This window comes from Amblyomma maculatum, chromosome 1 (genome assembly GCF_055883805.1).
Source record: "Amblyomma maculatum isolate TAMU_Amacu chromosome 1, ASM5588380v1, whole genome shotgun sequence".
Taxonomy (NCBI): Eukaryota; Metazoa; Arthropoda; class Arachnida; order Ixodida; family Ixodidae; genus Amblyomma; species Amblyomma maculatum.
In genome coordinates, this window is record NC_139344.1 from 417,684,907 (window position 1) to 417,703,489 (window position 18,583).

The 18,583-nt window shown below is 47.8% G+C and overlaps 45 non-coding genes across 45 annotated transcripts; all 45 read left to right on the forward strand.

The window, feature by feature from the left end:
* The first annotated feature begins 293 nt into the window (after window positions 1–293).
* Window positions 294–366, forward strand: TRNAV-AAC (transfer RNA valine (anticodon AAC)). Its single transcript has one exon. It is a non-coding gene; the product is annotated as a tRNA-Val (tRNA).
* Window positions 367–701: 335 nt separating this feature from the next.
* On the forward strand, window positions 702–774 carry TRNAV-AAC (transfer RNA valine (anticodon AAC)). Its single transcript has one exon. It is a non-coding gene; the product is annotated as a tRNA-Val (tRNA).
* Window positions 775–1,109: 335 nt separating this feature from the next.
* TRNAV-AAC (transfer RNA valine (anticodon AAC)) lies at window positions 1,110–1,182 on the forward strand. Its single transcript has one exon. It is a non-coding gene; the product is annotated as a tRNA-Val (tRNA).
* Window positions 1,183–1,517: 335 nt separating this feature from the next.
* On the forward strand, window positions 1,518–1,590 carry TRNAV-AAC (transfer RNA valine (anticodon AAC)). Its single transcript has one exon. It is a non-coding gene; the product is annotated as a tRNA-Val (tRNA).
* A 335-nt stretch (window positions 1,591–1,925) lies between these two features.
* Window positions 1,926–1,998, forward strand: TRNAV-AAC (transfer RNA valine (anticodon AAC)). Its single transcript has one exon. It is a non-coding gene; the product is annotated as a tRNA-Val (tRNA).
* A 335-nt stretch (window positions 1,999–2,333) lies between these two features.
* Window positions 2,334–2,406, forward strand: TRNAV-AAC (transfer RNA valine (anticodon AAC)). The gene has a single exon. It is a non-coding gene; the product is annotated as a tRNA-Val (tRNA).
* Window positions 2,407–2,741: 335 nt separating this feature from the next.
* Window positions 2,742–2,814, forward strand: TRNAV-CAC (transfer RNA valine (anticodon CAC)). Its single transcript has one exon. It is a non-coding gene; the product is annotated as a tRNA-Val (tRNA).
* Window positions 2,815–3,149: 335 nt separating this feature from the next.
* Window positions 3,150–3,222, forward strand: TRNAV-AAC (transfer RNA valine (anticodon AAC)). Its single transcript has one exon. It is a non-coding gene; the product is annotated as a tRNA-Val (tRNA).
* A 335-nt stretch (window positions 3,223–3,557) lies between these two features.
* On the forward strand, window positions 3,558–3,630 carry TRNAV-AAC (transfer RNA valine (anticodon AAC)). Its single transcript has one exon. It is a non-coding gene; the product is annotated as a tRNA-Val (tRNA).
* Window positions 3,631–3,965: 335 nt separating this feature from the next.
* TRNAV-AAC (transfer RNA valine (anticodon AAC)) lies at window positions 3,966–4,038 on the forward strand. Its single transcript has one exon. It is a non-coding gene; the product is annotated as a tRNA-Val (tRNA).
* Window positions 4,039–4,373: 335 nt separating this feature from the next.
* On the forward strand, window positions 4,374–4,446 carry TRNAV-CAC (transfer RNA valine (anticodon CAC)). Its single transcript has one exon. It is a non-coding gene; the product is annotated as a tRNA-Val (tRNA).
* A 335-nt stretch (window positions 4,447–4,781) lies between these two features.
* On the forward strand, window positions 4,782–4,854 carry TRNAV-AAC (transfer RNA valine (anticodon AAC)). Its single transcript has one exon. It is a non-coding gene; the product is annotated as a tRNA-Val (tRNA).
* Window positions 4,855–5,189: 335 nt separating this feature from the next.
* On the forward strand, window positions 5,190–5,262 carry TRNAV-AAC (transfer RNA valine (anticodon AAC)). Its single transcript has one exon. It is a non-coding gene; the product is annotated as a tRNA-Val (tRNA).
* A 335-nt stretch (window positions 5,263–5,597) lies between these two features.
* TRNAV-AAC (transfer RNA valine (anticodon AAC)) lies at window positions 5,598–5,670 on the forward strand. Its single transcript has one exon. It is a non-coding gene; the product is annotated as a tRNA-Val (tRNA).
* A 335-nt stretch (window positions 5,671–6,005) lies between these two features.
* TRNAV-AAC (transfer RNA valine (anticodon AAC)) lies at window positions 6,006–6,078 on the forward strand. Its single transcript has one exon. It is a non-coding gene; the product is annotated as a tRNA-Val (tRNA).
* Window positions 6,079–6,413: 335 nt separating this feature from the next.
* On the forward strand, window positions 6,414–6,486 carry TRNAV-AAC (transfer RNA valine (anticodon AAC)). The gene has a single exon. It is a non-coding gene; the product is annotated as a tRNA-Val (tRNA).
* A 335-nt stretch (window positions 6,487–6,821) lies between these two features.
* TRNAV-AAC (transfer RNA valine (anticodon AAC)) lies at window positions 6,822–6,894 on the forward strand. The gene has a single exon. It is a non-coding gene; the product is annotated as a tRNA-Val (tRNA).
* Window positions 6,895–7,229: 335 nt separating this feature from the next.
* TRNAV-AAC (transfer RNA valine (anticodon AAC)) lies at window positions 7,230–7,302 on the forward strand. Its single transcript has one exon. It is a non-coding gene; the product is annotated as a tRNA-Val (tRNA).
* A 335-nt stretch (window positions 7,303–7,637) lies between these two features.
* Window positions 7,638–7,710, forward strand: TRNAV-AAC (transfer RNA valine (anticodon AAC)). The gene has a single exon. It is a non-coding gene; the product is annotated as a tRNA-Val (tRNA).
* Window positions 7,711–8,045: 335 nt separating this feature from the next.
* On the forward strand, window positions 8,046–8,118 carry TRNAV-AAC (transfer RNA valine (anticodon AAC)). The gene has a single exon. It is a non-coding gene; the product is annotated as a tRNA-Val (tRNA).
* A 335-nt stretch (window positions 8,119–8,453) lies between these two features.
* On the forward strand, window positions 8,454–8,526 carry TRNAV-AAC (transfer RNA valine (anticodon AAC)). The gene has a single exon. It is a non-coding gene; the product is annotated as a tRNA-Val (tRNA).
* Window positions 8,527–8,861: 335 nt separating this feature from the next.
* TRNAV-CAC (transfer RNA valine (anticodon CAC)) lies at window positions 8,862–8,934 on the forward strand. The gene has a single exon. It is a non-coding gene; the product is annotated as a tRNA-Val (tRNA).
* Window positions 8,935–9,269: 335 nt separating this feature from the next.
* TRNAV-AAC (transfer RNA valine (anticodon AAC)) lies at window positions 9,270–9,342 on the forward strand. The gene has a single exon. It is a non-coding gene; the product is annotated as a tRNA-Val (tRNA).
* A 335-nt stretch (window positions 9,343–9,677) lies between these two features.
* TRNAV-AAC (transfer RNA valine (anticodon AAC)) lies at window positions 9,678–9,750 on the forward strand. The gene has a single exon. It is a non-coding gene; the product is annotated as a tRNA-Val (tRNA).
* Window positions 9,751–10,085: 335 nt separating this feature from the next.
* Window positions 10,086–10,158, forward strand: TRNAV-CAC (transfer RNA valine (anticodon CAC)). The gene has a single exon. It is a non-coding gene; the product is annotated as a tRNA-Val (tRNA).
* A 335-nt stretch (window positions 10,159–10,493) lies between these two features.
* TRNAV-AAC (transfer RNA valine (anticodon AAC)) lies at window positions 10,494–10,566 on the forward strand. Its single transcript has one exon. It is a non-coding gene; the product is annotated as a tRNA-Val (tRNA).
* Window positions 10,567–10,901: 335 nt separating this feature from the next.
* Window positions 10,902–10,974, forward strand: TRNAV-AAC (transfer RNA valine (anticodon AAC)). Its single transcript has one exon. It is a non-coding gene; the product is annotated as a tRNA-Val (tRNA).
* Window positions 10,975–11,309: 335 nt separating this feature from the next.
* Window positions 11,310–11,382, forward strand: TRNAV-AAC (transfer RNA valine (anticodon AAC)). Its single transcript has one exon. It is a non-coding gene; the product is annotated as a tRNA-Val (tRNA).
* Window positions 11,383–11,717: 335 nt separating this feature from the next.
* On the forward strand, window positions 11,718–11,790 carry TRNAV-AAC (transfer RNA valine (anticodon AAC)). The gene has a single exon. It is a non-coding gene; the product is annotated as a tRNA-Val (tRNA).
* A 335-nt stretch (window positions 11,791–12,125) lies between these two features.
* Window positions 12,126–12,198, forward strand: TRNAV-AAC (transfer RNA valine (anticodon AAC)). Its single transcript has one exon. It is a non-coding gene; the product is annotated as a tRNA-Val (tRNA).
* Window positions 12,199–12,533: 335 nt separating this feature from the next.
* Window positions 12,534–12,606, forward strand: TRNAV-AAC (transfer RNA valine (anticodon AAC)). Its single transcript has one exon. It is a non-coding gene; the product is annotated as a tRNA-Val (tRNA).
* A 335-nt stretch (window positions 12,607–12,941) lies between these two features.
* TRNAV-AAC (transfer RNA valine (anticodon AAC)) lies at window positions 12,942–13,014 on the forward strand. Its single transcript has one exon. It is a non-coding gene; the product is annotated as a tRNA-Val (tRNA).
* Window positions 13,015–13,349: 335 nt separating this feature from the next.
* TRNAV-AAC (transfer RNA valine (anticodon AAC)) lies at window positions 13,350–13,422 on the forward strand. Its single transcript has one exon. It is a non-coding gene; the product is annotated as a tRNA-Val (tRNA).
* A 335-nt stretch (window positions 13,423–13,757) lies between these two features.
* On the forward strand, window positions 13,758–13,830 carry TRNAV-AAC (transfer RNA valine (anticodon AAC)). The gene has a single exon. It is a non-coding gene; the product is annotated as a tRNA-Val (tRNA).
* A 335-nt stretch (window positions 13,831–14,165) lies between these two features.
* TRNAV-AAC (transfer RNA valine (anticodon AAC)) lies at window positions 14,166–14,238 on the forward strand. The gene has a single exon. It is a non-coding gene; the product is annotated as a tRNA-Val (tRNA).
* A 335-nt stretch (window positions 14,239–14,573) lies between these two features.
* Window positions 14,574–14,646, forward strand: TRNAV-AAC (transfer RNA valine (anticodon AAC)). Its single transcript has one exon. It is a non-coding gene; the product is annotated as a tRNA-Val (tRNA).
* Window positions 14,647–14,981: 335 nt separating this feature from the next.
* Window positions 14,982–15,054, forward strand: TRNAV-AAC (transfer RNA valine (anticodon AAC)). Its single transcript has one exon. It is a non-coding gene; the product is annotated as a tRNA-Val (tRNA).
* A 335-nt stretch (window positions 15,055–15,389) lies between these two features.
* Window positions 15,390–15,462, forward strand: TRNAV-AAC (transfer RNA valine (anticodon AAC)). The gene has a single exon. It is a non-coding gene; the product is annotated as a tRNA-Val (tRNA).
* A 335-nt stretch (window positions 15,463–15,797) lies between these two features.
* TRNAV-AAC (transfer RNA valine (anticodon AAC)) lies at window positions 15,798–15,870 on the forward strand. The gene has a single exon. It is a non-coding gene; the product is annotated as a tRNA-Val (tRNA).
* Window positions 15,871–16,205: 335 nt separating this feature from the next.
* On the forward strand, window positions 16,206–16,278 carry TRNAV-AAC (transfer RNA valine (anticodon AAC)). The gene has a single exon. It is a non-coding gene; the product is annotated as a tRNA-Val (tRNA).
* A 335-nt stretch (window positions 16,279–16,613) lies between these two features.
* TRNAV-AAC (transfer RNA valine (anticodon AAC)) lies at window positions 16,614–16,686 on the forward strand. Its single transcript has one exon. It is a non-coding gene; the product is annotated as a tRNA-Val (tRNA).
* A 335-nt stretch (window positions 16,687–17,021) lies between these two features.
* Window positions 17,022–17,094, forward strand: TRNAV-AAC (transfer RNA valine (anticodon AAC)). The gene has a single exon. It is a non-coding gene; the product is annotated as a tRNA-Val (tRNA).
* A 335-nt stretch (window positions 17,095–17,429) lies between these two features.
* On the forward strand, window positions 17,430–17,502 carry TRNAV-AAC (transfer RNA valine (anticodon AAC)). The gene has a single exon. It is a non-coding gene; the product is annotated as a tRNA-Val (tRNA).
* A 335-nt stretch (window positions 17,503–17,837) lies between these two features.
* TRNAV-AAC (transfer RNA valine (anticodon AAC)) lies at window positions 17,838–17,910 on the forward strand. Its single transcript has one exon. It is a non-coding gene; the product is annotated as a tRNA-Val (tRNA).
* Window positions 17,911–18,245: 335 nt separating this feature from the next.
* TRNAV-AAC (transfer RNA valine (anticodon AAC)) lies at window positions 18,246–18,318 on the forward strand. Its single transcript has one exon. It is a non-coding gene; the product is annotated as a tRNA-Val (tRNA).
* The last annotated feature ends 265 nt before the right edge of the window (window positions 18,319–18,583 follow it).

Sequence of the window (18,583 nt, forward strand, 5' to 3'; positions counted from 1 at the left end):
GAAATGTACTGCATTTTACTGGGTCATCCCTTTTGAGTTTCCACTCACTTAAAATGAGCACGTAGTAGCAGTTCAACGAGCGTGACTCGAAACGGCGCAGCACGGAGGTCAAGGGGAAGGTTCATTCAATGCGACACGTAAGTAACTGCATCACAATAGGCGGACAAAATCACTAGGGAGCGTTACAACATGGGCGCAGTCTCCCTTGCCACGAGTAAAGAAACCTTAAAATTGTCTGTATGCTGCATGTGAAGAGCGATGTCATGATTCGAGTCGCAAAACCCGTTCGTCCTGTGCTTGTGGTGTAGTGGTTATCACATCCGCCTAACACGCGGAATGTCCCAGGTTCGATCCCTGGCAGGCACAGTAAGCTTTTTTGAATGTGCATTTAACCTCAGTTATGTCGAGGAAATGTACTGCATTTTACTGGGTCATCCCTTTTGAGTTTCCACTCACTTAAAATGAGCACGTAGTAGCAGTTCAACGAGCGTGACTCGAAACGGCGCAGCACGGAGGTCAAGGGGAAGGTTCATTCAATGCGACACGTAAGTAACTGCATCACAATAGGCGGACAAAATCACTAGGGAGCGTTACAACATGGGCGCAGTCTCCCTTGCCACGAATAAAGAAACCTTAAAATTGTCTGTATGCTGCATCTGAAGAGCGATATGATGATTCGAGTCGCAAAACCCGTTCGTCCTGTGCTTGTGGTGTAGTGGTTATCACATCCGCCTAACACGCGGAATGTCCCAGGTTCGATCCCTGGCAGGCACAGTAAGCTTTTTTAAATCTGCATTTAACCTCAGTTATGTCGAGGAAATGTACTGCATTTTACTGGGTCATCCCTTTTGAGTTTCCACTCACTTAAAATGAGCACGTAGTAGCAGTTCAACGAGCGTGACTCGAAACGGCGCAGCACGGAGGTCAAGGGGAAGGTTCATTCAATGCGACACGTATGTAACTGCATCACAATAGGCGGACAAAATCACTAGGGAGCGTTACAACATGGGCGCAGTCTCCCTTGCCACGAATAAAGAAACCTTAAAATTGTCTGTATGCTGCATGTGAAGAGCGATGTGATGATTCGAGTCGCAAAACCCGTTCGTCCTGTGCTTGTGGTGTAGTGGTTATCACATCCGCCTAACACGCGGAAGGTCCCAGGTTCGATCCCTGGCAGGCACAGTAAGCTTTTTTGAATCTGCATTTAACCTCAGTTATGTCGAGGAAATGTACTGCATTTTACTGGGTCATCCCTTTTGAGTTTCCACTCACTTAAAATGAGCACGTAGTAGCAGTTCAACGAGCGCGACTCGAAACGGCGCAGCACGGAGGTCAAGGGGAAGGTTCATTCAATGCGACACGTAAGTAACTGCATCACAATAGGCGGACAAAATCACTAGGGAGCGTTACAACATGGGCGCAGTCTCCCTTGCCACGAATAAAGAAACCTTAAAATTGTCTGTATGCTGCATGTGAAGAGCGATGTCATGATTCGAGTCGCAAAACCCGTTCGTCCTGTGCTTGTGGTGTAGTGGTTATCACATCCGCCTAACACGCGGAATGTCCCAGGTTCGATCCCTGGCAGGCACAGTAAGCTTTTTTGAATGTGCATTTAACCTCAGTTATGTCGAGGAAATGTACTGCATTTTACTGGGTCATCCCTTTTGAGTTTCCACTCACTTAAATTGAGCACGTAGTAGCAGTTCAACGAGCGTGACTCGAAACGGCGCAGCACGGAGGTCAAGGGGAAGGTTCATTCAATGCGACACGTAAGTAACTGCAACACAATAGGCGGACAAAATCACTAGGGAGCGTTACAACATGGGCGCAGTCTCCCTTGCCACGAATAAAGAAACCTTAAAATTGTCTGCATGCTGCATGTGAAGAGCGATGTGATGATTCGAGCCGCAAAACCCGTTCGTCCTGTGCTTGTGGTGTAGTGGTTATCACATCCGCCTAACACGCGGAAGGTCCCAGGTTCGATCCCTGGCAGGCACAGTAAGCTTTTTTGAATCTGCATTTAACATCAGTTATGTCGAGGAAATGTACTGCATTTTACTGGGTCATCCCTTTTGAGTTTCCACTCACTTAAATTGAGCACGTAGTAGCAGTTCAACGAGCGTGACTCGAAACGGCGCAGCACGGAGGTCAAGGGGAAGGTTCATTCAATGCGACACGTAAGTAACTGCATCACAATAGGCGGACAAAATCACTAGGGAGCGTTACAACATGGGCGCAGTCTCCCTTGCCACGAATAAAGAAACCTTAAAATTGTCTGTATGCTGCATGTGAAGAGCGATGTGATGATTCGAGTCGCAAAACCCGTTCGTCCTGTGCTTGTGGTGTAGTGGTTATCATATCCGCCTAACACGCGGAAGGTCCCAGGTTCGATCCCTGGCAGGCACAGTAAGCTTTTTTGAATCTGCATTTAACCTCAGTTATGTCGAGGAAATGTACTGCATTTTACTGGGTCATCCCTTTTGAGTTTCCACTCACTTAAATTGAGCACGTAGTAGCAGTTCAACGAGCGTGACTCGAAACGGCGCAGCACGGAGGTCAAGGGGAAGGTTCATTCAATGCGACACGTAAGTAACTGCATCACAATAGGCGGACAAAATCACTAGGGAGCGTTACAACATGGGCGCAGTCTCCCTTGCCACGAATAAAGAAACCTTAAAATTGTCTGTATGCTGCATGTGAAGAGCGATGTGATGATTCGAGTCGCAAAACCCGTTCGTCCTGTGCTTGTGGTGTAGTGGTTATCACATCCGCCTCACACGCGGAAGGTCCCAGGTTCGATCCCTGGCAGGCACAGTAAGCTTTTTTGAATCTGCCTTTAACCTCAGTTATGTCGAGGAAATGTACTGCATTTTACTGGGTCATCCCTTTTGAGTTTCCACTCACTTAAAATGAGCACGTAGTAGCAGTTCAACGAGCGTGACTCGAAACGGCGCAGCACGGAGGTCAAGGGGAAGGTTCATTCAATGCGACACGTATGTAACTGCATCACAATAGGCGGACAAAATCACTAGGGAGCGTTACAACATGGGCGCAGTCTCCCTTGCCACGAATAAAGAAACCTTAAAATTGTCTGTATGCTGCATGTGAAGAGCGATGTGATGATTCGAGTCGCAAAACCCGTTCGTCCTGTGCTTGTGGTGTAGTGGTTATCACATCCGCCTAACACGCGGAAGGTCCCAGGTTCGATCCCTGGCAGGCACAGTAAGCTTTTTTGAATCTGCATTTAACCTCAGTTATGTCGAGGAAATGTACTGCATTTTACTGGGTCATCCCTTTTGAGTTTCCACTCACTTAAAATGAGCACGTAGTAGCAGTTCAACGAGCGTGACTCGAAACGGCGCAGCACGGAGGTCAAGGGGAAGGTTCATTCAATGCGACACGTATGTAACTGCATCACAATAGGCGGACAAAATCACTAGGGAGCGTTACAACATGGGCGCAGTCTCCCTTGCCACGAATAAAGAAACCTTAAAATTGTCTGTATGCTGCATGTGAAGAGCGATGTGATGATTCGAGTCGCAAAACCCGTTCGTCCTGTGCTTGTGGTGTAGTGGTTATCACATCCGCCTAACACGCGGAAGGTCCCAGGTTCGATCCCTGGCAGGCACAGTAAGCTTTTTTGAATCTGCATTTAACCTCAGTTATGTCGAGGAAATGTAGTGCATTTTACTGGGTCATCCCTTTTGAGTTTCCACTCACTTAAAATGAGCACGTAGTAGCAGTTCAACGAGCGCGACTCGAAACGGCGCAGCACGGAGGTCAAGGGGAAGGTTCATTCAATGCGACACGTAAGTAACTGCATCACAATAGGCGGACAAAATCACTAGGGAGCGTTACAACATGGGCGCAGTCTCCCTTGCCACGAATAAAGAAACCTTAAAATTGTCTGTATGCTGCATGTGAAGAGCGATGTGATGATTCGAGTCGCAAAACCCGTTCGTCCTGTGCTTGTGGTGTAGTGGTTATCATATCCGCCTAACACGCGGAAGGTCCCAGGTTCGATCCCTGGCAGGCACAGTAAGCTTTTTTGAATCTGCATTTAACCTCAGTTATGTCGAGGAAATGTACTGCATTTTACTGGGTCATCCCTTTTGAGTTTCCACTCACTTAAATTGAGCACGTAGTAGCAGTTCAACGAGCGTGACTCGAAACGGCGCAGCACGGAGGTCAAGGGGAAGGTTCATTCAATGCGACACGTAAGTAACTGCATCACAATAGGCGGACAAAATCACTAGGGAGCGTTACAACATGGGCGCAGTCTCCCTTGCCACGAATAAAGAAACCTTAAAATTGTCTGTATGCTGCATGTGAAGAGCGATGTGATGATTCGAGTCGCAAAACCCGTTCGTCCTGTGCTTGTGGTGTAGTGGTTATCACATCCGCCTCACACGCGGAAGGTCCCAGGTTCGATCCCTGGCAGGCACAGTAAGCTTTTTTGAATCTGCCTTTAACCTCAGTTATGTCGAGGAAATGTACTGCATTTTACTGGGTCATCCCTTTTGAGTTTCCACTCACTTAAAATGAGCACGTAGTAGCAGTTCAACGAGCGTGACTCGAAACGGCGCAGCACGGAGGTCAAGGGGAAGGTTCATTCAATGCGACACGTATGTAACTGCATCACAATAGGCGGACAAAATCACTAGGGAGCGTTACAACATGGGCGCAGTCTCCCTTGCCACGAATAAAGAAACCTTAAAATTGTCTGTATGCTGCATGTGAAGAGCGATGTGATGATTCGAGTCGCAAAACCCGTTCGTCCTGTGCTTGTGGTGTAGTGGTTATCACATCCGCCTAACACGCGGAAGGTCCCAGGTTCGATCCCTGGCAGGCACAGTAAGCTTTTTTGAATCTGCATTTAACCTCAGTTATGTCGAGGAAATGTACTGCTTTTTACTGAGTCATCCCTTTTGAGTTTCCACTCACTTAAAATGAGCACGTAGTAGCAGTTCAACGAGCGCGACTCGAAACGGCGCAGCACGGAGGTCAAGGGGAAGGTTCATTCAATGCGACACGTAAGTAACTGCATCACAATAGGCGGACAAAATCACTAGGGAGCGTTACAACTTGGGCGCAGTCTCCATTGCCACGAATAAGGAAACCTTATAATTGTCTGTATGCTGCATGTGAAGAGCGATGTGATGATTCGAGTCGCAAAACCCGTTCGTCCTGTGCTTGTGGTGTAGTGGTTATCACATCCGCCTAACACGCGGACGGTCCCAGGTTCGATCCCTGGCAGGCACAGTAAGCTTTTTTGAATCTGCATTTAACCTCAGTTATGTCGAGGAAATGTACTGCATTTTACTGGGTCATCCCTTTTGAGTTTCCACTCACTTAAATTGAGCACGTAGTAGCAGTTCAACGAGCGTGACTCGAAACGGCGCAGCACGGAGGTCAAGGGGAAGGTTCATTCAACGCGACACCTAAGTAACTGCATCACAATAGGCGGACAAAATCACTAGGGAGCGTTACAACATGGGCGCAGTCTCCCTTGCCACGAATAAAGAAACCTTAAAATTGTCTGTATGCTGCATGTGAAGAGCGATGTGATGATTCGAGTCGCAAAACCCGTTCGTCCTGTGCTTGTGGTGTAGTGGTTATCATATCCGCCTAACACGCGGAAGGTCCCAGGTTCGATCCCTGGCAGGCACAGTAAGCTTTTTTGAATGTGCATTTAACCTCAGTTATGTCGAGGAAATGTACTGCATTTTTCTGGGTCATCCCTTTTGAGTTTCCACTCACTTAAAATGAGCACGTAGTAGCAGTTCAACGAGCGTGACTCGAAACGACGCAGCACGGAGGTCAAGGGGAAGGTTCATTCAATGCGATACGTAAGTAACTGCATCAGAATAGGCGGACAAAATCACTAGGGAGCGTTACAACATGGGCGCAGTCTCCCTTGCCACGAATAAAGAAACCTTAAAATTGTCTGTATGCTGCATGTGAAGAGCGATGTGATGATTCGAGTCGCAAAACCCATTCGTCCTGTGCTTGTGGTGTAGTGGTTATCACATCCGCCTAACACGCGGAAGGTCCCAGGTTCGATCCCTGGCAGGCACAGTAAGCTTTTTTGAATCTGCATTTAACCTCAGTTATGTCGAGGAAATGTACTGCATTTTACTGGGTCATCCCTTTTGAGTTTCCACTCACTTAAGATGAGCACGTAGTAGCAGTTCAACGAGCGTGACTCGAAACGGCGCAGCACGGAGGTCAAGGGGAAGGTTCATTCAATGCGACACGTAAGTAACTGCATCACAATAGGCGGACAAAATCACTAGGGAGCGTTACAACATGGGCGCAGTCTCCCTTGCCACGAGTAAAGAAACCTTAAAATTGTCTGTATGCTGCATGTGAAGAGCGATGTCATGATTCGAGTCGCAAAACCCGTTCGTCCTGTGCTTGTGGTGTAGTGGTTATCACATCCGCCTAACACGCGGAATGTCCCAGGTTCGATCCCTGGCAGGCACAGTAAGCTTTTTTGAATGTGCATTTAACCTCAGTTATGTCGAGGAAATGTACTGCATTTTACTGGGTCATCCCTTTTGAGTTTCCACTCACTTAAAATGAGCACGTAGTAGCAGTTCAACGAGCGTGACTCGAAACGGCGCAGCACGGAGGTCAAGGGGAAGGTTCATTCAATGCGACACGTAAGTAACTGCATCACAATAGGCGGACAAAATCACTAGGGAGCGTTACAACATGGGCGCAGTCTCCCTTGCCACGAATAAAGAAACCTTAAAATTGTCTGTATGCTGCATGTGAAGAGCGATATGATGATTCGAGTCGCAAAACCCGTTCGTCCTGTGCTTGTGGTGTAGTGGTTATCACATCCGCCTAACACGCGGAAGGTCCCAGGTTCGATCCCTGGCAGGCACAGTAAGCTTTTTTAAATCTGCATTTAACCTCAGTTATGTCGAGGAAATGTACTGCATTTTACTGGGTCATCCCTTTTGAGTTTCCACTCACTTAAAATGAGCACGTAGTAGCAGTTCAACGAGCGTGACTCGAAACGGCGCAGCACGGAGGTCAAGGGGAAGGTTCATTCAATGCGACACGTATGTAACTGCATCACAATAGGCGGACAAAATCACTAGGGAGCGTTACAACATGGGCGCAGTCTCCCTTGCCACGAATAAAGAAACCTTAAAATTGTCTGTATGCTGCATGTGAAGAGCGATGTGATGATTCGAGTCGCAAAACCCGTTCGTCCTGTGCTTGTGGTGTAGTGGTTATCACATCCGCCTAACACGCGGAAGGTCCCAGGTTCGATCCCTGGCAGGCACAGTAAGCTTTTTTGAATCTGCATTTAACCTCAGTTATGTCGAGGAAATGTACTGCATTTTACTGGGTCATCCCTTTTGAGTTTCCACTCACTTAAAATGAGCACGTAGTAGCAGTTCAACGAGCGCGACTCGAAACGGCGCAGCACGGAGGTCAAGGGGAAGGTTCATTCAATGCGACACGTAAGTAACTGCATCACAATAGGCGGACAAAATCACTAGGGAGCGTTACAACATGGGCGTAGTCTCCCTTGCCACGAATAAAGAAACCTTAAAATTGTCTGTATGCTGCATGTGAAGAGCGATGTCATGATTCGAGTCGCAAAACCCGTTCGTCCTGTGCTTGTGGTGTAGTGGTTATCACATCCGCCTAACACGCGGAATGTCCCAGGTTCGATCCCTGGCAGGCACAGTAAGCTTTTTTGAATGTGCATTTAACCTCAGTTATGTCGAGGAAATGTACTGCATTTTACTGGGTCATCCCTTTTGAGTTTCCACTCACTTAAATTGAGCACGTAGTAGCAGTTCAACGAGCGTGACTCGAAACGGCGCAGCACGGAGGTCAAGGGGAAGGTTCATTCAATGCGACACGTAAGTAACCGCAACACAATAGGCGGACAAAATCACTAGGGAGCGTTACAACATGGGCGCAGTCTCCCTTGCCACGAATAAAGAAACCTTAAAATTGTCTGCATGCTGCATGTGAAGAGCGATGTGATGATTCGAGCCGCAAAACCCGTTCGTCCTGTGCTTGTGGTGTAGTGGTTATCACATCCGCCTAACACGCGGAAGGTCCCAGGTTCGATCCCTGGCAGGCACAGTAAGCTTTTTTGAATCTGCATTTAACATCAGTTATGTCGAGGAAATGTACTGCATTTTACTGGGTCATCCCTTTTGAGTTTCCACTCACTTAAATTGAGCACGTAGTAGCAGTTCAACGAGCGTGACTCGAAACGGCGCAGCACGGAGGTCAAGGGGAAGGTTCATTCAATGCGACACGTAAGTAACTGCATCACAATAGGCGGACAAAATCACTAGGGAGCGTTACAACATGGGCGCAGTCTCCCTTGCCACGAATAAAGAAACCTTAAAATTGTCTGTATGCTGCATGTGAAGAGCGATGTGATGATTCGAGTCGCAAAACCCGTTCGTCCTGTGCTTGTGGTGTAGTGGTTATCATATCCGCCTAACACGCGGAAGGTCCCAGGTTCGATCCCTGGCAGGCACAGTAAGCTTTTTTGAATCTGCATTTAACCTCAGTTATGTCGAGGAAATGTACTGCATTTTACTGGGTCATCCCTTTTGAGTTTCCACTCACTTAAATTGAGCACGTAGTAGCAGTTCAACGAGCGTGACTCGAAACGGCGCAGCACGGAGGTCAAGGGGAAGGTTCATTCAATGCGACACGTAAGTAACTGCATCACAATAGGCGGACAAAATCACTAGGGAGCGTTACAACATGGGCGCAGTCTCCCTTGCCACGAATAAAGAAACCTTAAAATTGTCTGTATGCTGCATGTGAAGAGCGATGTGATGATTCGAGTCGCAAAACCCGTTCGTCCTGTGCTTGTGGTGTAGTGGTTATCACATCCGCCTCACACGCGGAAGGTCCCAGGTTCGATCCCTGGCAGGCACAGTAAGCTTTTTTGAATCTGCCTTTAACCTCAGTTATGTCGAGGAAATGTACTGCATTTTACTGGGTCATCCCTTTTGAGTTTCCACTCACTTAAAATGAGCACGTAGTAGCAGTTCAACGAGCGTGACTCGAAACGGCGCAGCACGGAGGTCAAGGGGAAGGTTCATTCAATGCGACACGTATGTAACTGCATCACAATAGGCGGACAAAATCACTAGGGAGCGTTACAACATGGGCGCAGTCTCCCTTGCCACGAATAAAGAAACCTTAAAATTGTCTGTATGCTGCATGTGAAGAGCGATGTGATGATTCGAGTCGCAAAACCCGTTCGTCCTGTGCTTGTGGTGTAGTGGTTATCACATCCGCCTAACACGCGGAAGGTCCCAGGTTCGATCCCTGGCAGGCACAGTAAGCTTTTTTGAATCTGCATTTAACCTCAGTTATGTCGAGGAAATGTACTGCATTTTACTGGGTCATCCCTTTTGAGTTTCCACTCACTTAAAATGAGCACGTAGTAGCAGTTCAACGAGCGTGACTCGAAACGGCGCAGCACGGAGGTCAAGGGGAAGGTTCATTCAATGCGACACGTATGTAACTGCATCACAATAGGCGGACAAAATCACTAGGGAGCGTTACAACATGGGCGCAGTCTCCCTTGCCTCGAATAAAGAAACCTTAAAATTGTCTGTATGCTGCATGTGAAGAGCGATGTGATGATTCGAGTCGCAAAACCCGTTCGTCCTGTGCTTGTGGTGTAGTGGTTATCATATCCGCCTAACACGCGGAAGGTCCCAGGTTCGATCCCTGGCAGGCACAGTAAGCTTTTTTGAATCTGCATTTAACCTCAGTTATGTCGAGGAAATGTACTGCATTTTACTGGGTCATCCCTTTTGAGTTTCCACTCACTTAAATTGAGCACGTAGTAGCAGTTCAACGAGCGTGACTCGAAACGGCGCAGCACGGAGGTCAAGGGGAAGGTTCATTCAATGCGACACGTAAGTAACTGCATCACAATAGGCGGACAAAATCACTAGGGAGCGTTACAACATGGGCGCAGTCTCCCTTGCCACGAATAAAGAAACCTTAAAATTGTCTGTATGCTGCATGTGAAGAGCGATGTGATGATTCGAGTCGCAAAACCCGTTCGTCCTGTGCTTGTGGTGTAGTGGTTATCACATCCGCCTCACACGCGGAAGGTCCCAGGTTCGATCCCTGGCAGGCACAGTAAGCTTTTTTGAATCTGCCTTTAACCTCAGTTATGTCGAGGAAATGTACTGCATTTTACTGGGTCATCCCTTTTGAGTTTCCACTCACTTAAAATGAGCACGTAGTAGCAGTTCAACGAGCGTGACTCGAAACGGCGCAGCACGGAGGTCAAGGGGAAGGTTCATTCAATGCGACACGTATGTAACTGCATCACAATAGGCGGACAAAATCACTAGGGAGCGTTACAACATGGGCGCAGTCTCCCTTGCCACGAATAAAGAAACCTTAAAATTGTCTGTATGCTGCATGTGAAGAGCGATGTGATGATTCGAGTCGCAAAACCCGTTCGTCCTGTGCTTGTGGTGTAGTGGTTATCACATCCGCCTAACACGCGGAAGGTCCCAGGTTCGATCCCTGGCAGGCACAGTAAGCTTTTTTGAATCTGCATTTAACCTCAGTTATGTCGAGGAAATGTACTGCATTTTACTGGGTCATCCCTTTTGAGTTTCCACTCACTTAAATTGAGCACGTAGTAGCAGTTCAACGAGCGTGACTCGAAACGGCGCAGCACGGAGGTCAAGGGGAAGGTTCATTCAATGCGACACGTAAGTAACTGCATCACAATAGGCGGACAAAATCACTAGGGAGCGTTACAACATGGGCGCAGTCTCCCTTGCCACGAATAAAGAAACCTTAAAATTGTCTGTATGCTGCATGTGAAGAGCGATGTGATGATTCGAGTCGCAAAACCCGTTCGTCCTGTGCTTGTGGTGTAGTGGTTATCACATCCGCCTAACACGCGGAAGGTCCCAGGTTCGATCCCTGGCAGGCACAGTAAGCTTTTTTGAATCTGCATTTAACCTCAGTTATGTCGAGGAAATGTACTGCATTTTACTGGGTCATCCCTTTTGAGTTTCCACTCACTTAAAATGAGCACGTAGTAGCAGTTCAACGAGCGTGACTCGAAACGGCGCAGCACGAAGGTCAAGGGGAAGGTTCATTCAATGCGACACGTATGTAACTGCATCACAATAGGCGGACAAAATCACTAGGGAGCGTTACAACATGGGCGCAGTCTCCCTTGCCACGAATAAAGAAACCTTAAAATTGTCTGTATGCTGCATGTGAAGAGCGATGTGATGATTCGAGTCGCAAAACCCGTTCGTCCTGTGCTTGTGGTGTAGTGGTTATCACATCCGCCTAACACGCGGAAGGTCCCAGGTTCGATCCCTGGCAGGCACAGTAAGCTTTTTTGAATCTGCATTTAACCTCAGTTATGTCGAGGAAATGTACTGCATTTTACTGGGTCATCCCTTTTGAGTTTCCACCCACTTAAAATGAGCACGTAGTAGCAGTTCAACGAGCGCGACTAGAAACGGCGCAGCACGGAGGTCCAGGGGAAGGTTCATTCAATGCGACACGTAAGTAACTGCATCACAATAGGCGGACAAAATCACTAGGGAGCGTTACAACATGGGCGCAGTCTCCCTTGCCACGAATAAAGAAAGCTTAAAATTGTCTGTATGCTGCATGTGAAGAGCGATGTGATGATTCGAGTCGCAAAACCCGTTCGTCCTGTGCTTGTGGTGTAGTGGTTATCACATCCGCCTAACACGCGGGAGGTCCCAGGTTCGATCCCTGGCAGGCACAGTAAGCTTTTTTGAATCTGCATTTAACCTCAGTTATGTCGAGGAAATGTACTGCATTTTACTGGGTCATCCCTTTTGAGTTTCCACTCACTTAAATTGAGCACGTAGTAGCAGTTCAACGAGCGCGACTCGAAACGGCGCAGCACGGAGGTCAAGGGGAAGGTTCATTCAATGCGACACGTAAGTAACTGCCACACAATAGGCGGACAAAATCACTAGGGAGCGTTACAACATGGGCGCAGTCTCCCTTGCCACGAATAAAGAAACCTTAAAATTGTCTGCATGCTGCATGTGAAGAGCGATGTGATGATTCGAGCCGCAAAACCCGTTCGTCCTGTGCTTGTGGTGTAGTGGTTATCACATCCGCCTAACACGCGGAAGGTCCCAGGTTCGATCCCTGGCAGGCACAGTAAGCTTTTTTGAATCTGCATTTAACCTCAGTTATGTCGAGGAAATGTACTGCATTTTACTGGGTCATCCCTTTTGAGTTTCCACTCACTTAAATTGAGCACGTAGTAGCAGTTCAGCGAGCGTGACTCGAAACGGCGCAGCACGGAGGTCAAGGGGAAGGTTCATTCAATGCGATACGTAAGTAACTGCATCACAATAGGCGGACAAAATCACTAGGGAGCGTTACAACATGGGCGCAGTCTCCCTTGCCACGAATAAAGAAACCTTAAAATTGTCTGTATGCTGCATGTGAAGAGCGATGTGATGATTCGAGTCGCAAAACCCGTTCGTCCTGTGCTTGTGGTGTAGTGGTTATCATATCCGCCTAACACGCGGAAGGTCCCAGGTTCGATCCCTGGCAGGCACAGTAAGCTTTTTTGAATCTGCATTTAACCTCAGTTATGTCGAGGAAATGTACTGCATTTTTCTGGGTCATCCCTTTTGAGTTTCCACTCACTTAAAATGAGCACGTAGTAGCAGTTCAACGAGCGTGACTCGAAACGGCGCAGCACGGAGGTCAAGGGGAAGGTTCATTCAATGCGACACGTAAGTAACTGCATCACAATAGGCGGACAAAATCACTAGGGAGCGTTACAACGTGGGCGCAGTCTCCCTTGCCACGAATAAAGAAACCTTAAAATTGTCTGTATGCTGCATGTGAAGAGCGATGTGATTTTTCGAGTCGCAAAACCCATTCGTCCTGTGCTTGTGGTGTTGTGGTTATCACATCCGCCTAACACGCGGAAGGTCCCAGGTTCGATCCCTGGCAGGCACAGTAAGCTTTTTTGAATCTGCATTTAACCTCAGTTATGTCGAGGAAATGTACTGCATTTTACTGGGTCATCCCTTTTGAGTTTCCACTCACTTAAAATGAGCACGTAGTAGCAGTTCAACGAGCGTGACTCGAAACGGCTCAGCACGGAGGTCAAGGGGAAGGTTCATTCAATGCGACACGTAAGTAACTGCATCACAATAGGCGGACAAAATCACTAGGGAGCGTTACATCATGGGCGCAGTCTCCCTTGCCACGAATAAAGAAACCTTAAAATTGTCTGTATGCTGCATGTGAAGAGTGATGTGATGATTCGAGTCGCAAAACCCGTTGGTCCTGTGCTTGTTGTGTAGTGGTTATCACATCCGCCTAACACGCGGAAGGTCCCAGGTTCGATCCCTGGCAGGCACAGTAAGCTTTTTTGAATCTGCATTTAACATCAGTTATGTCGAGGAAATGTACTGCATTTTACTGGGTCATTCCTTTTGAGTTTCCACTCACTTAAATTGAGCACGTAGTAGCAGTTCAACGAGCGTGACTCGAAACGGCGCAGCACGGAGGTCAAGGGGAAGGTTCATTCAATGCGAAACGTAAGTAACTGCATCACAATAGGCGGACAAAATCACTAGGGAGCGTTACAACATGGGCGCAGTCTCCCTTGCCACGAATAAAGAAACCTTAAAATTGTCTGTATGCTGCTTGTGAAGAGCGATGTGATGATTCGAGTCGCAAAACCCGTTCGTCCTGTGCTTGTGGTGTAGTGGTTATCATATCCGCCTAACACGCGGAAGGTCCCAGGTTCGATCCCTGGCAGGCACAGTAAGCTTTTTTGAATCTGCATTTAACCTCAGTTATGTCGAGGAAATGTACTGCATTTTACTGGGTCATCCCTTTTGAGTTTCCACTCACTTAAAATGAGCACGTAGTAGCAGTTCAACGAGCGTGACTCGAAACGGCGCAGCACGGAGGTCTAGGGGAAGGTTCATTCAATGCGACACGTATGTAACTGCATCACAATAGGCGGACAAAATCACTAGGGAGCGTTACAACATGGGCGCAGTCTCCCTTGCCACGAATAAAGAAACCTTAAAATTGTCTGTATGCTACATGTGAAGAGCGATGTGATGATTCGAGTCGCAAAACCCGTTCGTCCTGTGCTTGTGGTGTAGTGGTTATCACATCCGCCTAACACGCGGAAGGTCCCAGGTTCGATCCCTGGCAGGCACAGTAAGCTTTTTTGAATCTGCATTTAACCTCAGTTATGTCGAGGAAATGTACTGCATTTTACTGGGTCATCCCTTTTGAGTTTCCACTCACTTAAAATGAGCACGTAGTAGCAGTTCAACGAGCGCGACTCGAAACGGCGCAGCACGGAGGTCAAGGGGAAGGTTCATTCAATGCGACACGTAAGTAACTGCATCACAATAGGCGGACAAAATCACTAGGGAGCGTTACAACATGGGCGCAGTCTCCCTTGCCACGAATAAAGAAACCTTAAAATTGTCTGCATGCTGCATGTGAAGAGCGATGTGATGATTCGAGCCGCAAAACCCGTTCGTCCTGTGCTTGTGGTGTAGTGGTTATCACATCCGCCTAACACGCGGAAGGTCCCAGGTTCGATCCCTGGCAGGCACAGTAAGCTTTTTTGAATCTGCATTTAACCTCAGTTATGTCGAGGAAATGTACTGCATTTTACTGGGTCATCCCTTTTGAGTTTCCACTCACTTAAATTGAGCACGTAGTAGCAGTTAAACGAGCGTGACTCGAAACGGCGCAGCACGGAGGTCAAGGGGAAGGTTCATTCAATGCGACACGTAAGTAACTGCATCACAATAGGCGGACAAAATCACTAGGGAGCGTTACAACATGGGCGCAGTCTCCCTTGCCACGAATAAAGAAACCTTAAAATTGTCTGTATGCTGCATGTGAAGAGCGATGTGATGATTCGAGTCGCAAAACCCGTTCGTCCTGTGCTTGTGGTGTAGTGGTTATCATATCCGCCTAACACGCGGAAGGTCCCAGGTTCGATCCCTGGCAGGCACAGTAAGCTTTTTTGAATCTGCATTTAACCTCAGTTATGTCGAGGAAATGTACTGCATTTTTCTGGGTCATCCCTTTTGAGTTTCCACTCACTTAAAATGAGCACGTAGTAGCAGTTCAACGAGCGTGACTCGAAACGGCGCAGCACGGAGGTCAAGGGGAAGGTTCATTCAATGCGACACGTAAGTAACTGCATCACAATAGGCGGACAAAATCACTAGGGAGCGTTACATCATGGGCGCAGTCTCCCTTGCCACGAATAAAGAAACCTTAAAATTGTCTGTATGCTGCATGTGAAGAGTGATGTGATGATTCGAGTCGCAAAACCCGTTCGTCCTGTGCTTGTGGTGTAGTGGTTATCACATCCGCCTAACACGCGGAAGGTCCCAGGTTCGATCCCTGGCAGGCACAGTAAGCTTTTTTGAATCTGCATTTAACCTCAGTTATGTCGAGGAAATGTACTGCACTTTACTGGGTCATCCCTTTTGAGTTTCCACTCACTTAAAATGAGCACGTAGTAGCAGTTCAACGAGCGTGACTCGAAACGGCGCAGCACGGAGGTCAAGGGGAAGGTTCATTCAATGCGACACGTATGTAACTGCATCACAATAGGCGGACAAAATCACTAGGGAGCGTTACAACATGGGCGCAGTCTCCCTTGCCACGAATAAAGAAACCTTAAAATTGTCTGTATGCTGCATGTGAAGAGCGATGTGATGATTCGAGTCGCAAAACCCGTTCGTCCTGTGCTTGTGGTGTAGTGGTTATCACATCCGCCTAACACGCGGAAGGTCCCAGGTTCGATCCCTGGCAGGCACAGTAAGCTTTTTTGAATCTGCATTTAACCTCAGTTATGTCGAGGAAATGTACTGCATTTTACTGGGTCATCCCTTTTGAGTTTCCACTCACTTAAAATGAGCACGTAGTAGCAGTTCAACGAGCGTGACTCGAAACGGGGCAGCACGGAGGTCAAGGGGAAGGTTCATTCAATGCGACACGTATGTAACTGCATCACAATAGGCGGACAAAATCACTAGGGAGCGTTACAACATGGGCGCAGTCTCCCTTGCCACGAATAAAGAAACCTTAAAATTGTCTGTATGCTGCATGTGAAGAGCGATGTGATGATTCGAGTCGCAAAACCCGTTCGTCCTGTGCTTGTGGTGTAGTGGTTATCACATCCGCCTAACACGCGGAAGGTCCCAGGTTTGATCCCTGGCAGGCACAGTAAGCTTTTTTGAATCTGCATTTAACCTCAGTTATGTCGAGGAAATGTACTGCATTTTACTGGGTCATCCCTTTTGAGTTTCCACTCACCTAAAATGAGCACGTAGTAGCAGTTCAACGAGCGCGACTCGAAACGGCGCAGCACGGAGGTCAAGGGGAAGGTTCATTCAATGCGACACGTAAGTAACTGCATCACAATAGGCGGACAAAATCACTAGGGAGCGTTACAACATGGGCGCAGTCTCCCTTGCCACGAATAAAGAAACCTTAAAATTGTCTGTATGCTGCATGTGAAGAGCGATGTGATGATTCGAGTCGCAAAACCCGTTCGTCCTGTGCTTGTGGTGTAGTGGTTATCACATCCGCCTAACACGCGGAAGGTCCCAGGTTCGATCCCTGGCAGGCACAGTAAGCTTTTTTGAATCTGCATTTAACCTCAGTTATGTCGAGGAAATGTACTGCATTTTACTGGGTCATCCCTTTTGAGTTTCCACTCACTTAAAATGAGCACGTAGTAGCAGTTCAACGAGCGTGACTCGAAACGGCGCAGCACGGAGGTCAAGGGGAAGGTTCATTCAATGCGACACGTAAGTAACTGCATCACAATAGGCGGACAAAATCACTAGGGAGCGTTACAACATGGGCGCAGTCTCCCTTGCCACGAATAAAGAAACCTTAAAATTGTCTGTATGCTGCATGTGAAGAGCGATGTGATGATTCGAGTCGCAAAACCCGTTCGTCCTGTGCTTGTGGTGTAGTGGTTATCACATCCGCCTAACACGCGGAAGGTCCCAGGTTTGATCCCTGGCAGGCACAGTAAGCTTTTTTGAATCTGCATTTAACCTCAGTTATGTCGAGGAAATGTACTGCATTTTACTGGGTCATCCCTTTTGAGTTTCCACTCACTTAAAATGAGCACGTAGTAGCAGTTCAACGAGCGCGACTCGAAACGGCGCAGCACGGAGGTCAAGGGGAAGGTTCATTCAATGCGACACGTAAGTAACTGCATCACAATAGGCGGACAAAATCACTAGGGAGCGTTACAACATGGGCGCAGTCTCCCTTGCCACGAATAAAGAAACCTTAAAATTGTCTGTATGCTGCATGTGAAGAGCGATGTGATGATTCGAGTCGCAAAAGCCATTCGTCCTGTGCTTGTGGTGTAGTGGTTATCACATCCGCCTAACACGCGGAAGGTCCCAGGTTCGATCCCTGGCAGGCACAGTAAGCTTTTTTGAATCTGCATTTATCCTCAGTTATGTCGAGGAAATGTACTGCACTTTACTGGGTCATCCCTTTTGAGTTTCCACTCACTTAAAATGAGCACGTAGTAGCAGTTCAACGAGCGTGACTCGAAACGGCGCAGCACGGAGGTCAAGGGGAAGGTTCATTCAATGCGACACGTATGTAACTGCATCACAATAGGCGGACAAAATCACTAGGGAGCGTTACAACATGGGCGCAGTCTCCCTTGCCACGAATAAAGAAACCTTAAAATTGTCTGTATGCTGCATGTGAAGAGCGATGTGATGATTCGAGTCGCAAAACCCGTTCGTCCTGTGCTTGTGGTGTAGTGGTTATCACATCCGCCTAACACGCGGAAGGTCCCAGGTTCGATCCCTGGCAGGCACAGTAAGCTTTTTTGAATCTGCATTTAACCTCAGTTATGTCGAGGAAATGTACTGCATTTTACTGGGTCATCCCTTTTGAGTTTCCACTCACTTAAAATGAGCACGTAGTAGCAGTTCAACGAGCGTGACTCGAAACGGCGCAGCACGGAGGTCAAGGGGAAGGTTCATTCAATGCGACACGTATGTAACTGCATCACAATAGGCGGACAAAATCACTAGGGAGCGTTACAACATGGGCGCAGTCTCCCTTGCCACGAATAAAGAAACCTTAAAATTGTCTGTATGCTGCATGTGAAGAGCGATGTGATGATTCGAGTCGCAAAACCCGTTCGTCCTGTGCTTGTGGTGTAGTGGTTATCACATCCGCCTAACACGCGGAAGGTCCCAGGTTCGATCCCTGGCAGGCACAGTAAGCTTTGTTGAATCTGCATTTAACCTCAGTTATGTCGAGGAAATGTACTGCATTTTACTGGGTCATCCCTTTTGAGTTTCCACTCACTTAAAATGAGCACGTAGTAGCAGTTCAACGAGCGCGACTCGAAACGGCGCAGCACGGAGGTCAAGGGGAAGGTTCATTCAATGCGACACGTAAGTAACTGCATCACAATAGGCGGACAAAATCACTAGGGAGCGTTACAACATGGGCGCAGTCTCCCTTGACACGAATAAAGAAA